This window comes from Pseudorasbora parva, chromosome 24 (assembly GCF_024679245.1).
Source record: "Pseudorasbora parva isolate DD20220531a chromosome 24, ASM2467924v1, whole genome shotgun sequence".
NCBI lineage: Eukaryota > Metazoa > Chordata > Actinopteri > Cypriniformes > Gobionidae > Pseudorasbora > Pseudorasbora parva.
Window position 1 is genome coordinate 10995159 of NC_090195.1, and position 12801 is coordinate 11007959.

The window sequence follows — 12801 nt, forward strand, 5'->3', positions numbered from 1 at the left end:
CCAGGAACAGCAGAGGAGTTATCGACACACACCTCATCTTCTCTCATGCGAGTCTAAAGGGGTATTGTCTCAGCTCACCACAGCATGCACTTTTATGAACACTCACAAGGGGGAAAATGATAATCAGAACTTCCTCCCACAGAAATGTCACCTGTCCCCTTGGAAACAAGAAGCCCCCACATCACCTCTTGGTCGACCACCGAGCACATACAGGAACATTCACAGCTCTCTAAAATGAGATGTATCACTTTATTTAGTGGTCTACATGACCATGGTATTGCGGTCGCTGTTAATGAAGGTGTGTCATTCAGTGGAAAGTACCAAGATGCACACATAGTAAAGAATAACATCAATAATGAATTAGCTTCGAAAATATATATATTAACCAACTATTACATAGAGTGTCATGTAAAGTCTGTTTGAGTTTCAATGTCCAGGCACATCAGGGTAATTTATAATAAACAACGTATTAAATTCAATAAATAAATATACATATATATATGATAAAATATTGGCTTACAATTTATATTTATATATTATATATTTGTTATAAGTTAATATTTAACGAATTTCAAGAAGAAAAAAATAAAAGTGAACATTTAAACATTGTGAAATTGCTCTTCATGAGATCTTTCAGCCTTGGTAATTGAGTGAGAGTTAATGTTGGTTTCCTGCAGTATAGTGCGGTTAGCGTTTTGAAGGGGCTGCTGTGACTGTGGTCATTCACCGAACTCAGGGGGGAAATACACTTTAAACATACGTAAAGCCTTTTCCGAGTACAGAGGGCACATTTTCTAATAATCTTACACCATGCATAACCTGGAAATAATTCATGTGATGATGAATGGTCAGAATAAAAATTACACCTTTTAAACTGGGTTCAATTTTAATATAAAACTAATAAATAATCTACTCTAGTGAACAAATAACTATGACTGGCGTGTTTAGGTTTAAAGGCCTTCACTATGCCAGGAGACCTTTATTTCAGATTAAAAATACTTTATAATGAGTGGCCTTAAGTACTATGTACTTACATAAAAAAATAAGTACAATGTACTTACTGTGTTCAAATTGCATTACAAAACATGTTTACTGATATTGAGGTGAGATACGGGTAGAGTTAGGGACAGCTATGGTGATATGGGTAAGTTTAAGGGTAGGGTTAAGTTTAAGGGAAGTGCCAACTGTGTAATTACAAATGTAACTATACAGAAATTAATTACAGATATAATTACATGCAGGTATTTTTTCAAATGTAAGTACAATGTAAAAACATGTATGTACACAATAAGCGCATTGTATCAAATGATTAATTACAATGTTAGTACATAGTAGTTAAGGCCACCTAATATAAAGTGGGTCCAAATACTCTAATGCAACATTTTAACTTACTTGCTGAAAGCAAAGCTGGTAAGAATGAAAAAGGGGAATCTTTTGACTTTCATCTACCAATGACACTGACTAGGGAAAGTAATTGTGGTGTACTGCAGCTGCAACAGCATATGACTTTTAGCGTGTCTAAAGATATGACGAGGCTTGGCAGGGAGTGCAAGTGGCCCACAAAACCTTTCCTCTATCACGAAATCTTTATTTGGCTACAAGGCACATTCATCTCTATAGACACAGAGGTAAACAAAGTAAACACAGATATAGCATCTTGCAAACATTTAAGACAAAGAGTGGCATGTTGAACGCAAGCAAGTGTCATGTGATTTCCAAGTGGCCTAGATTGATTGATAGATTTTTCTGATACCAGGCAGGAAATGTCTGCAGCAACGCCAAGCATAGAGCAGACAATATGCAATGTGATTTATACACTCTCATATACTCTCTGAGCAATATAAAAGATACAATACAGATCGGGTGAATACTTTTAAGGGTACATGAAGCCATGGTGGGAAAAAAATATGGATTCTAAAATGGAAGACATTTCATTGTATATAACTGGAAACAGACAGACATGATACTTTTTAAAATCTTAATTTTCAAATATCACCATGGAAGACATTTCACTGGAAAATGTCAAGTTGATGGCAACAGAAAATGGCATATAATAAAATGTCATTTTAAGTTTATGTTGCTTTCATCTGAATACATGGCTACTTTTTAATAGATGTTTCACGAGTTTGTGTGCCCATATAATCTTAGTGAAAGTGGTAAACAGATTTGGCTTGCTGTCTGCTATAGAGGGGCTCGGAGAGGATATTCTACCCGAGCTCCGATTGCCCCCCTATAACAGGCAAAATTGAATGAATAAAATAATGAATGAATGAGTCATTTATATAGCACTTTCATATGCACTACTGTGCACCCAAAGCGCTTCACACCCGTGTCAGGAATCTCTCCTCAACCACCACCAGTGTGGTGTACAAAATTGTACAAAAGGAAGACCAGGGGAGGAGGAGGGATGCTGCAGGAACTAAAAAGGGGAAGAGGTAAGCCGCTGGTTTTATACCTTGGTATTAATTAAAAGATTAGATGGGCGTACTCCTCCCAAAATTACGTTTATTAACTTCACTTCACGAGTTTATGTGCCCATATAATCTTAGTGAAAGTGGTAAACAGATTTGGCTTGCTTTCTGCTATAGAGGGGCTTGGAGAGGATATTCTACCCAAGCAATTTGAACAGCCCATGATTACGGGAGGAGTCTGCATAATTATTCCAGAAAAGAGAGAGGAGGGAGGGGGGCATGACCGTTTGCAGAGGCATCCTCATGCTTTGGGCCTGCTCCAATAGCAGAGAAATGTATTATATAGCTAGATGGATTTAACAGAGAATAAAAGCTAGAAAGAACAGAAATATTGGAAGCATGGACAGAAGAAGCTATACTCACCTGTGGGAGGAGGAAAGATAACAGTCCATGTCGAAGAGACCATGGAACTATTGCGAGCAGCCGCGGAACTACGACTGCCGGCTGAAACTGAAACGGACCGTATAGATCGTGCAGTTGTTTGTGTTCATGTTTGCGTGTTGCTGGGAGAACGCTGAATGCGGCATGAGAGTGAGAGTTTTGGTGAGAACACACGAGCAGATCATGAAGTCGCGCTTTTGAATTCCTCTGGGATAAATGGAAAACCCGCGATGGATAACGCTTGCCTGAGCGCGTAGATGGACTATTTCTCAGCAGGAGGTAACATTACGAGGCTTAATGTTACTGCTAAAGAGGATGATGTTGATGATGATGAAGGCCTCGATGCATCACGACGAGGATCGAGCGAGCCCCATGATGATTCTAGATGGAGGAAGAGAGAGGTCTTCTTGAGCGAGGTGTTTGTGCGGGCTGTTGGGGAGCGGAGAGACCGACGGTCTGGCAATCAACAGGTGAAATGAGCAGTGAAGTCAGTCAAGAAGATTTGGGCAGGCCAAATGCTGCAGGAACTAAAAAGGGGAAGAGGTAAGCCGCTGGTATTATACCATGGTATTAATTGAAAGATTAGATGGGCGTACTCCTCCCGAAATTACGTTTATTAACTTCACGAGTGGGGAAAAATGTGTTTTACTTGCATAATGATGTAGTTACAGCAGCCTGTCAATGGAACTGTCCTATTGATCTGGACCATAAATTACGTCTAAAAAATTAACCTGAGATTTGAATACCTATTGAATTGAACATACACTGATGAGAGATAAATGAGCCTATTTATACCTCATTATTATTGTACCTGAACAATTAGAAACAACGTCTCGGCCACTTGTTCTCAAATTAGACAGGTGAGGTAGAAAATAACATCCTGGCTGTTTTGTTTTTGTTGTCCAGATGAAATAAGTTCTGTAAGAATGAGATATAAGAATGTCTGAGAAATAAGAATGCTAAGAGTCATCCTCACACCTATATGTGTTAGTATGCAAACATGTCTAGGTGTGAAGTCAGTGAGTGGAGTTGTTGCATTTCAAAGGCCTGAATAATTTGCAACAGGAAGAAAATGTTTGAAAATGCAATTTTAAAAATGTTTTACCTACACTGTAAAAAAAATTCAGGTCTAAATTTCTAAATCTAAATCTGACATCTAAATTTTTCAGTTGGCCAAAGTGAATTTCTGTTCGTTAAATTGCATCAATTCACAGAAATTCAATTTGGCCAACTGAAAAATTTAGATGTGATCAGTCACTAGAACATTTTCAATTGGAGACTTTATTTTTTACAGTGTATAAACAGTCAAATGATTGTTAGAAAATGTGCTTTCAATGGCATAAATATGCCTGTGTTGTTTGTCTTGTTGAGGTGAATAAGTTCTGAGTCATCATCACACCTCTGTGTGCTAGTATGCAAACAGCAGCATGTTCAGGTCGCAGCTATATCACCCTGTAGAGCCCAAGACTGGTGCTGAAGCTGAGCAGGGTTGAGCCTGGTCAGTACCTGGATGGGAGACCTCCTCCCTGCGTCTTAATAGTAAGAGTGTGCAATCTCGTTGAATTTATATGCTAAAATGAGTTTTGGCGTGCACATGCTACGCAGTTTTTGCACTTTATGGTGTATTATACAAACAAACCACCCATCACCACCACCACCATAAAGTCTGTATTAGATGCACAACAAAAACTTTGTAGCCGCACGGCAAAACTCGTTTTGGGATATACATTCTTTGAGATTGTATACTCGTACTATTGATATGCATTTGCATGTGATAATGTTGGGAAAACCAGGTTGCTGCTGAAAGAGGTGTTAGTGAGTCCAGCAGTGCTCACCTGTGGTCGGTGTAGGTCCTAACGCCCACTATAGTGATGGGGACACTATAAAGTAAAAAGCACCATCTTAAAGGGATGTTAAACCAAGGTCTAAACAAAAAATTATATGGCACTTCTCGTAAATGAGTAGGTGTGTAAACCCAAATACCTCTACTGGCCGTTGAGGAAACCATCAAAAAAGCCATCCCATCCAATGGATCCCATCTCGACTATTGTGCGCAAGTCGTTCATTCCCATTGTCAGTCCAATCATCACCCATTCTGTTAATCTTTCTCTCAAAACTGATCATGCCCCTCTTGCCCTTAAAGCTGCTGTCATCTATCCAATACTTAAGAAACCAAACCTAGACCCAGAGGTCCTTACTAATTATAGGCCGTTCTCCAACCTCACTTCCTGTCAAAGGTTCTAGAGAAGGAAGCCGCCTCTCAGCTCCACAACCATCTAAAAAACAATAACCTCTTTGAGATATTTCAACCAGACCTTTGCTTGCCCCACAGCACAGAAACAGCTCGAATCAGGGTGACAAATGACCTTCTTATTAGCCTGACAAGCCAGACCCACATCAAGATGTTTGGTCTGGAAACTTACCATTGACAGGGCTCAATCTGAGGGGGTGGGATAAACGGTTGTCTTTCAAACTCCCTCTGCACGCGACAGGATCGCGCTACAACCAACCAGAGCAACGAAGGTGAAGCGGAGCTAATTGAAGCTAGTAAACATGTGAAGATTAAACTTTCTTCATATCCGGTCAGCAAAACTCAGAACACATCTTCTCTGCCATTCTTTGTTATTTTCTCAGAGAAAAGCTTAACTCCAAGTTTTCCAGAGTCGTGGCCAAAGCCAAATCAAAAGACTACCGTTCGCCAGCTTCTGTGTTTAGTGTTACTAGTAGCATGCAAGCGCAACTCTAACGTCATTATGTTAAGCTCCGCCCACCGACTCTATACACGATGTGATTGGCCTGACCAGAGTTTGGTTACTCCAGCTCAAATCTGTATTGAGAGTTACTAGACGACACTCTCGGCAGATTAGATTTGCTGCCACTAGGGGGCGTCTAGATTTCTGTGCTACCTTCTTATGACAGCTGATTCTGGATCTCTATCATTCTCCTCGACCTAACAGCGGCATTCAACACAGTGGACCGCCTCCATAACAAAAAAATTATCCATCCTCCGCGGCATGGGCGAAACGCCTGCCATTGAGCCCTCCATTGCCAGACACCTCAACCCAGTCCAGGGAGGGCTGCCCGCCCCCCCGAAGCCGGTCCTTCCTAACAGGATGGACCGTTTTTCTGCCTCGGTGCACCAGGCCGTTTATAAATCCTCGGCCTTGGCTGTTAGGACTCTGAATGTCTCCTCCCTCCTTTCCACTTACCAAGCGGAGATCCTGGACGATCTGGGCCAGCAGTTAGATAAGGGATCTTCTCCCTCTCCTGCACTGTGAAAGGAGATCATAACGGTTAACGACCTTGTTCTCCGTAATGCTCGTCAGGTCGTCCAAACCTGCGGGCGCTCTATGGCGCTTTCCGTGGTAGGAGAGCGCTCGCTCTGGCTCAACCTGTCTGGTCTCCCGGATAGCGAAAAGAAACGTATCGCAGGCGCCCCGGTAGAGCCCGGCCGGGCTCTCTTTGGCCCCGCAGTTGCTATGATGCAACAACGATGCGACGCTAAGAAGGAGCACGAGGCCTTCATATTGTATCTTCCCAGGAAGACGGTCCCACGCCAGGCGCCCCCTGTGCGTTTGCCTAACCCCCCGGTCCCGGGACGTAATTTTAATCAGGTCAAGGAAAAGCCAAGAAAGAAGTTTTCTGGGCTTTCTTCCTGCCCCAGAACCCCTGTCCAAAGGACGGAAGGTTCCTGCTGTAGGGTGTCCCCCTCCCGTGGCTGCCCAGCCCATGTGTTTAGTGGACGATGTGTGTTCCCCCCTGTTCAAGGGGATTGTCGTGAGGAAAAGTTCAAAAGCAGTGTAACCACACCGCACATACTGTGTTCCCCTCACCCAAATAATAAAGGCTTCGGCCCCAGTGTTTCCCAGAAAACACAACACACACAGAAACACAAAAAACACAATAAATCTAACAAATCAAATGAATTCGTCACAGCGAGATACCCTCTCAATGTAGGGAAATACCCGTTCTCTCGTAATGGTGAACCTGCACGTGTCGTCCCTAGTTTCTCCACTAGAGGGCGCCATTGCATCACAAATAAGCCAGCTAGGCATGCTCGAAGCCAGCACGGCCCGGACGGGCATACACACGAGCTGTGTGTCAGCAGCCTGGCTTACTGTATTGCGCATGATATTACAGGGCTATCGTCTGCAGATTGCTATGAAACATCCACGTTTTAGCAGCGTTCTCTTTTCTCACACAGAGGAAAGCACGGCCCACGTCCTGAAGGAGGAAATCTCCTCTCTTCTAAACAAAGGTGCGATTCAGGTGGTTCCCCACAATCTGATAAACCAGGGTTTCTTTTCCCGTTATTTCCTGGTCCCAAAGAAGGACGGTTCCCTCCGTCCTATTCTGGACCCCAGGGTGTTGAACAAACATTTGAGGAAATACAGATTCATAATGTTAACCCTTGGTTCGCTCTCCCGTGTCATGAAACGGAACGACTGGTTCACATCGGTCGATCTGAAAGATGCTTTTTTCCACATAAGCATTTATCCACCACACCGGAAGTTTCTTCGTTTCGCCTATCAAGGCATTTGTTACGAACTCACGGTGCTTCCGTTCGGGAAAAAATTAAGCCCCCAAACTTTCTGTTTGTGTGTGGAAGCGGGCTTCACTCCCCTAAGAATGTCTGGTCTACGGATCCTGACATACATATGCGATTGGCTCATCATAGCCGATTCGAGGGAAAAGGTGTTGCAGGACACCTCCCGTTTGCTCGCGCACACCCGATCTCTGGACTTCAGGGTGAATGTGAACAAGAGCAACTTTACACCCAGTCAGAGGGTGATCTTCCAGGGCATGGAGCTGAACTCAGTCTCCATGCGAGCGCGTCTCTCTCAAGAGCGCGTTCTCTCTCTGACAAACTGTCTGTCACAGTTCAGAGAGGGGGCGAGGGTGCGATATCGCACATGTCTCAGGCTACAGGGTCTTATGGCTTTAGCTATCCAGTTTTTGCCACTAGGACCCCTGAGGATGAGGGCGTTCATGAAATGGGTTTTGTCACTACATTTCAGCCCGTTACACGATCTTTGCCGCTCTGTAACAGTGACGCGCACCTGCGCTGCAGCTCTGCGCCACTGGAAGAGCGCGGACTTTTACGCACAGGGTACCCCTCTGGGGACTGTCATGTTGCGGAAAGTCGTGACGACGGACGCGTCCCTAACAGGCTGGGGTGCCACCCAGGAGGGCAGAACTGTGAACGGTTTGCGGCCGAGCAAACTACGTTCAGAGCACATAGATTATTTAGAGCTTCTAACCAATTAGTAGGCTCTGAATCATTTTCTGCCTCGTCTGCAGGGACATCATGTGCTCGTACGCTGCGACGATACCACGACAGTGGCTATCAATCGCCAAGGCGGCGCGCGCTCGCCGAAGCTTCATGCCCTAGCTTACAAGCGCTTGGTATGGAGCGGGCTAGTTTTCCTGTCGTTACGTGCGACTCATGTTCCAGGAATTCTGAACAGAGGCGCGGATCTTCTATCGAGGGGGAACCTGCTCTTCGGAGATTGGCACCTCCACCCTCAGATAGTAGACATGATATGGATGAGGCTACGGGCGCCCGTAGATCTGTTCGCCTCGCGCGAAAACAGCCATTGTCCTATGTTCTTCTCGCTAAAGGACTTGGACGCGCCCCTCGAGGTGGACACACTGGCCCACCCGTGGCCCAGAGTGCTGCTGTATGCCTTTCCTCCCCTGTGCCTGATAATTCTCACACTGGCCAGGGCGAGAGAGGGGGTTTTTTCTCTCATCCTGATAGCACCCAGGTGGCCCAAAGCGCCGTGGCTGGCAGAGATAATCCCTCTGTTGTATGCCCAGCCGTGGTGCCTCCCCCTCCGCACAGACCTATTGTCTTAAGCGAACGGGGAGATTTATCACCCACACCCGGACAGGGTAGCTCTCTGGGCTTGGCCCGTGAGAGGACGAACCTAAGCGCGTTAGGGCTTCCCCCGCGCGTGGTGGCTACTATACAGAATGCCAGGGCCATTTCTACACGGTCCTTGTATGGCTGTAAGTGGCAGGTGTTCGATGAGTGGTGTGATGGGCGGGGTCTCACGTCATATCAGTGCTCAGTCGCTGATATCTTGTGTTTCCTCCAAGACCTTATGGATAAGGGCAGGTCTTTTTCCACTATTAAGGTCTATCTGGCAGCTATCTCTGCTTGTCATGTGGGTTTTGAGGGCTCAACGGTTGGGCAGCATTCTCTAATCCGCAGATTTATGAAGGGCGCCCGTCGTTCGTTGCCAGTCATTAGGAGAACGATCCCTGAATGGGACCTCTCCATGGTGCTGGAAGCTCTGTCTCAATTCCCTTTTGAGCCTCTGGGGAATATTCCCCTTAAGTTGCTGTCCTTCAAAACAGCCTTGCTCTTGGCCTTGGCGTCAGCCAAACGTGTCAGTGAGTTACATGCACTCTCGGTCCACCCCTCGTGCATCAATTTCTCTCTGGGTGGAGATAAGGTTTTCCTCAAGCCTAATCCAGCATTCATGCCGAAATGTTTCCCTGCGTTCACATCGGAGGTGTTGGAGCTATCCGCTTTTCACCCTCCGCCCTTTTCCTCCGCGGAGGATCAGAGGCTAAATGCCCTGTGTCCAGTCCGTGCGTTACAAACGTATGTGTCTAGGACCAGCGCGTTCCGGAAGAGTGACCAACTCTTCGTTTCATGGGCTCCTCCTTGCAAAGGGGATCCCCTGTCTAAACAACGCCTCTCACATTGGCTTGTGGACGCTATAATCTTGGCATATGAATCAAAGGGAGTGCAACCCCCAGGGAACATCAGAGCTCATTCCACGAGGGGCTTGGCCGCCTCTTGGGCTCTGTTCAGGGGAGTATCACTGCAGGACATCTGTTCTGCGGCCAGTTGGGCTTCTCCCCATACGTTTGTGCGTTACTACAGGCTGGATGTCACCAGAACCTCAGTAGCACATTCGGTCTTGGGGGTGGGGTCTTCCTAAACCTGCCTTCTTTATGTGTGCCACACATAGCCTATGTTTCATGTCCTGCTTCACACCGCAGTTACGCGGTTGCGTCGGTGTGGCGAGTTCATGATTATGAGACGCGTCGTGCACTGCCCCTCGGGGTGACCATCTTTTTCTGGCTAACAGGACCTCACTGTGAGTGTATTGGGCAATCGGGGAGCTGTCCATGTCTCTCCCATAGGTGGATCTCGAAACGAGATGATGAAAGAGAACAATAGGTTACTGTCGTAACCCCGGTTCTCTGAAACATCGAGTGGAGAGATCCACCAGCTTTGCCCCGCTTACCGCACGAGAAGCGAATATACTTACTGATGTACAGTAGCGTATGCAGCCCATATATGCCCGCTGGTAAGGGGTGGGGCCTTACTGGGCATTGGCTGCGCGCTCCTGCCTGTCTTGTCAGACTTGGTGCAATTGGATGCTTCTGCAGAGGTCAGGTACGGATGCCCTTCCCATAGGTGGATCTCTCCACTCGATGTTTCAGAGAACCGGGGTTACGACAGTAACCTATTGTTATCTTTCCTCACACAACCAAAAACACGCTTCTTTAGTGACAGTTTTGACTTTGTGGTCTAAAACAAAAAGACAGCGCTGCCGACAGCTTCTAAAAACCCGAACGAAGCTCATTGATGGGTGGGCTCCAGCTCGTTCTGGTTGATGTATGTGCACACGCTCATCTGGGCGATACAAGAAATTCCGGCCTTTATGACATCATACATCATATATCTCATATATCCAACTTTTTTATTATTTTATTTTTTACTTTGGCCATGTTTAGCATGCATGAGAATCCAACTCTTTAAGTCAGAATGCATCATTACACATACCCTTTAAGAATGAAAGAAAGTTCATCACTAGGGGGGGCTAATGGCATCATAAATGTTTATCTCACACAAATAGAGAGTTAAAAGTGGACAATTATTTTCATCATTATTCTACTTGACTCTTCACACTGGTGATGGCTGAGGAGAGTCCCTCTGATATGATTGTAAAGCACTTTGGGTGTACAGTACACAGTAAAGCACAGGCGCCTCCATTCATTCATTTTTTCATTCAGGTGGTGTGCAGGAAGTGGAGTTGTTGTATTTCAGAGGTTTGAATAATGTGCAACATGAAGACAGTCTGAAAATGCAAATATAGCTGCAAGCAGCCATTATCGGGGCCAAGCGCAAAGAAGAAGACAAGACATGCCAGCATGGCTGGAAGTCTCAAGCCAACTGCAACAATGAGCCATTAAGGACCTATTAAGTTGATTTTAGGCAAAATAGCAGTCAAATTTTAAATACAGTCAATAATAATGGTTTAATGGTTTATCACTTTCGACCAATAGGTGTCACTGTTACGAAACTGATGTGGTTTAGTCAGATTGAGATGACAATGACACATGCAAAGTTTGGTGTCAATATGTCAAAGCATTGCAGAGATACAGCCTCAAGAGTAATTTTTGCATCATGGCTCAACTCTGTTGCAGTGGTATATGAAAACTGTTTTGTCTATCAATCCGAAATCCATAAGTATTTGTCAGCATGGTCTGAAGACGATACGGATCAATTTTGGTGAAAATCGGACAAACGGTCTAGGATGAGTTTGAAAAAGTAGATTTTTAACAAATAACAAGATGGAGCACAGATATGTTTGCAAAATATGGCAAAATTGGTATCTATCTTCTCGGCATGAGCCAATGAATGTATTATGACCAGTCTCATTACAATAGGCTAATTTAATCAAAAGTTATTAGCATTTTTGTACATTTTATTACAACTTTTGACCACAAGGTGGCGCTGCCCCGAAACTTTTTGAATATCTTCGGGACATAGAGCGGAAGACACATACCGAGTTTTGTAATGATACACTAGTGCATTCTTAAATTATAGCATTAGCATTTTAAACCGTAATACTGCATTGAAGTCAATGGGAATTTCATGTTTTGTTTTATTATAGCGCCACCAAGAGGCACAATCCCACCAATTTTTTTATGTTTCCTCGTAGTGAGCCCATACATATGTGTGTCAAGTTTGGTGAAAATATCTCATTTTGTTTTGGAGTTATAGACATTTATATGAAAAAACACGTAAAAAAGGACTGACACCTGACTTTGATTGGATTTTACTACCCCTTACTATCAATATTTTGAGATTTGTGCATTAGCGTATAGCTATCGACCTATGTTTCCGAACTTCTGAGGCTGGTTTCGTCTCGATCGGACTAGCGGTTTCGAAGATATCAGCAAATGTTTTTTAAGCACTAAATTACAACTCTGCGCAAACCATATGCCGAAACCTGGCAAGTCTGGTATCGTTGGAGTCGGCAAGGATTCAGGAGACCAAAAAACACACTCCCATCAAAATATGTCAACCACACCCAAAGTTATAAGCGTTTGAAAAAAAAAATTCTCCACTAGGTGGCGCTGTTTCGAAACTTCTCAGGCTACTTCAGGGCATCGTGGTGATGACCCATACCAAGTTTCGTAACAATCCGTTCATGCGTTCATAAAATACAGCATTTTTGCACATAATTCAAAATGGCCGACATCCAAAATGGCCGACATGGTAAAATTGGATATCAGTCGACTCGGCATGACGCCCTGAATCTAATGAGACCAATTTTATGATTTTTGGATAAACGGTTCAGAAGTTATAAGCCAAAATATGCATTTTTCGTATCTCCGGACCAGTAGGTGGCGCTGCGCCGAAACGCTGCATGTTGCTTCAGGTCATGCTTGTGATGACATGTACCAAGTTTGGTTTGAATACGATAAAGCGTTGCGGAGATATAGCCTTTAGTGTGTTTTTGCAACCTCCACGTAAAATTTGTTTGTGCGTTTATTGAAAACGATTGGACGAATCAACTTGAATTCCATAACTTTTTGTCAACATGCTCTGAAGATGATCTGTTTCAATTTTCGTGAAAATCGGAGCAACGGCCTAGGAGGAGTTTGAAAAAGTAGGTTTTTCAGAAAATTCAAAATG

At 44.4% G+C, this 12801-nt stretch overlaps 1 long non-coding RNA gene across 1 annotated transcript in view; it reads right to left on the bottom strand.

Moving 5' to 3' along the window:
• Nucleotides 1-39: 39 nt before the first annotated feature.
• The window catches only part of LOC137063507 (uncharacterized), a 46153-nt gene continuing 33391 nt past the window's right edge, over nt 40-12801 (bottom strand). The window contains exon 3 of the long non-coding RNA XR_010901390.1: nt 40-229. This is a non-coding gene — a long non-coding RNA (uncharacterized lncRNA). The remainder of the gene's footprint in view (nt 230-12801) is intronic.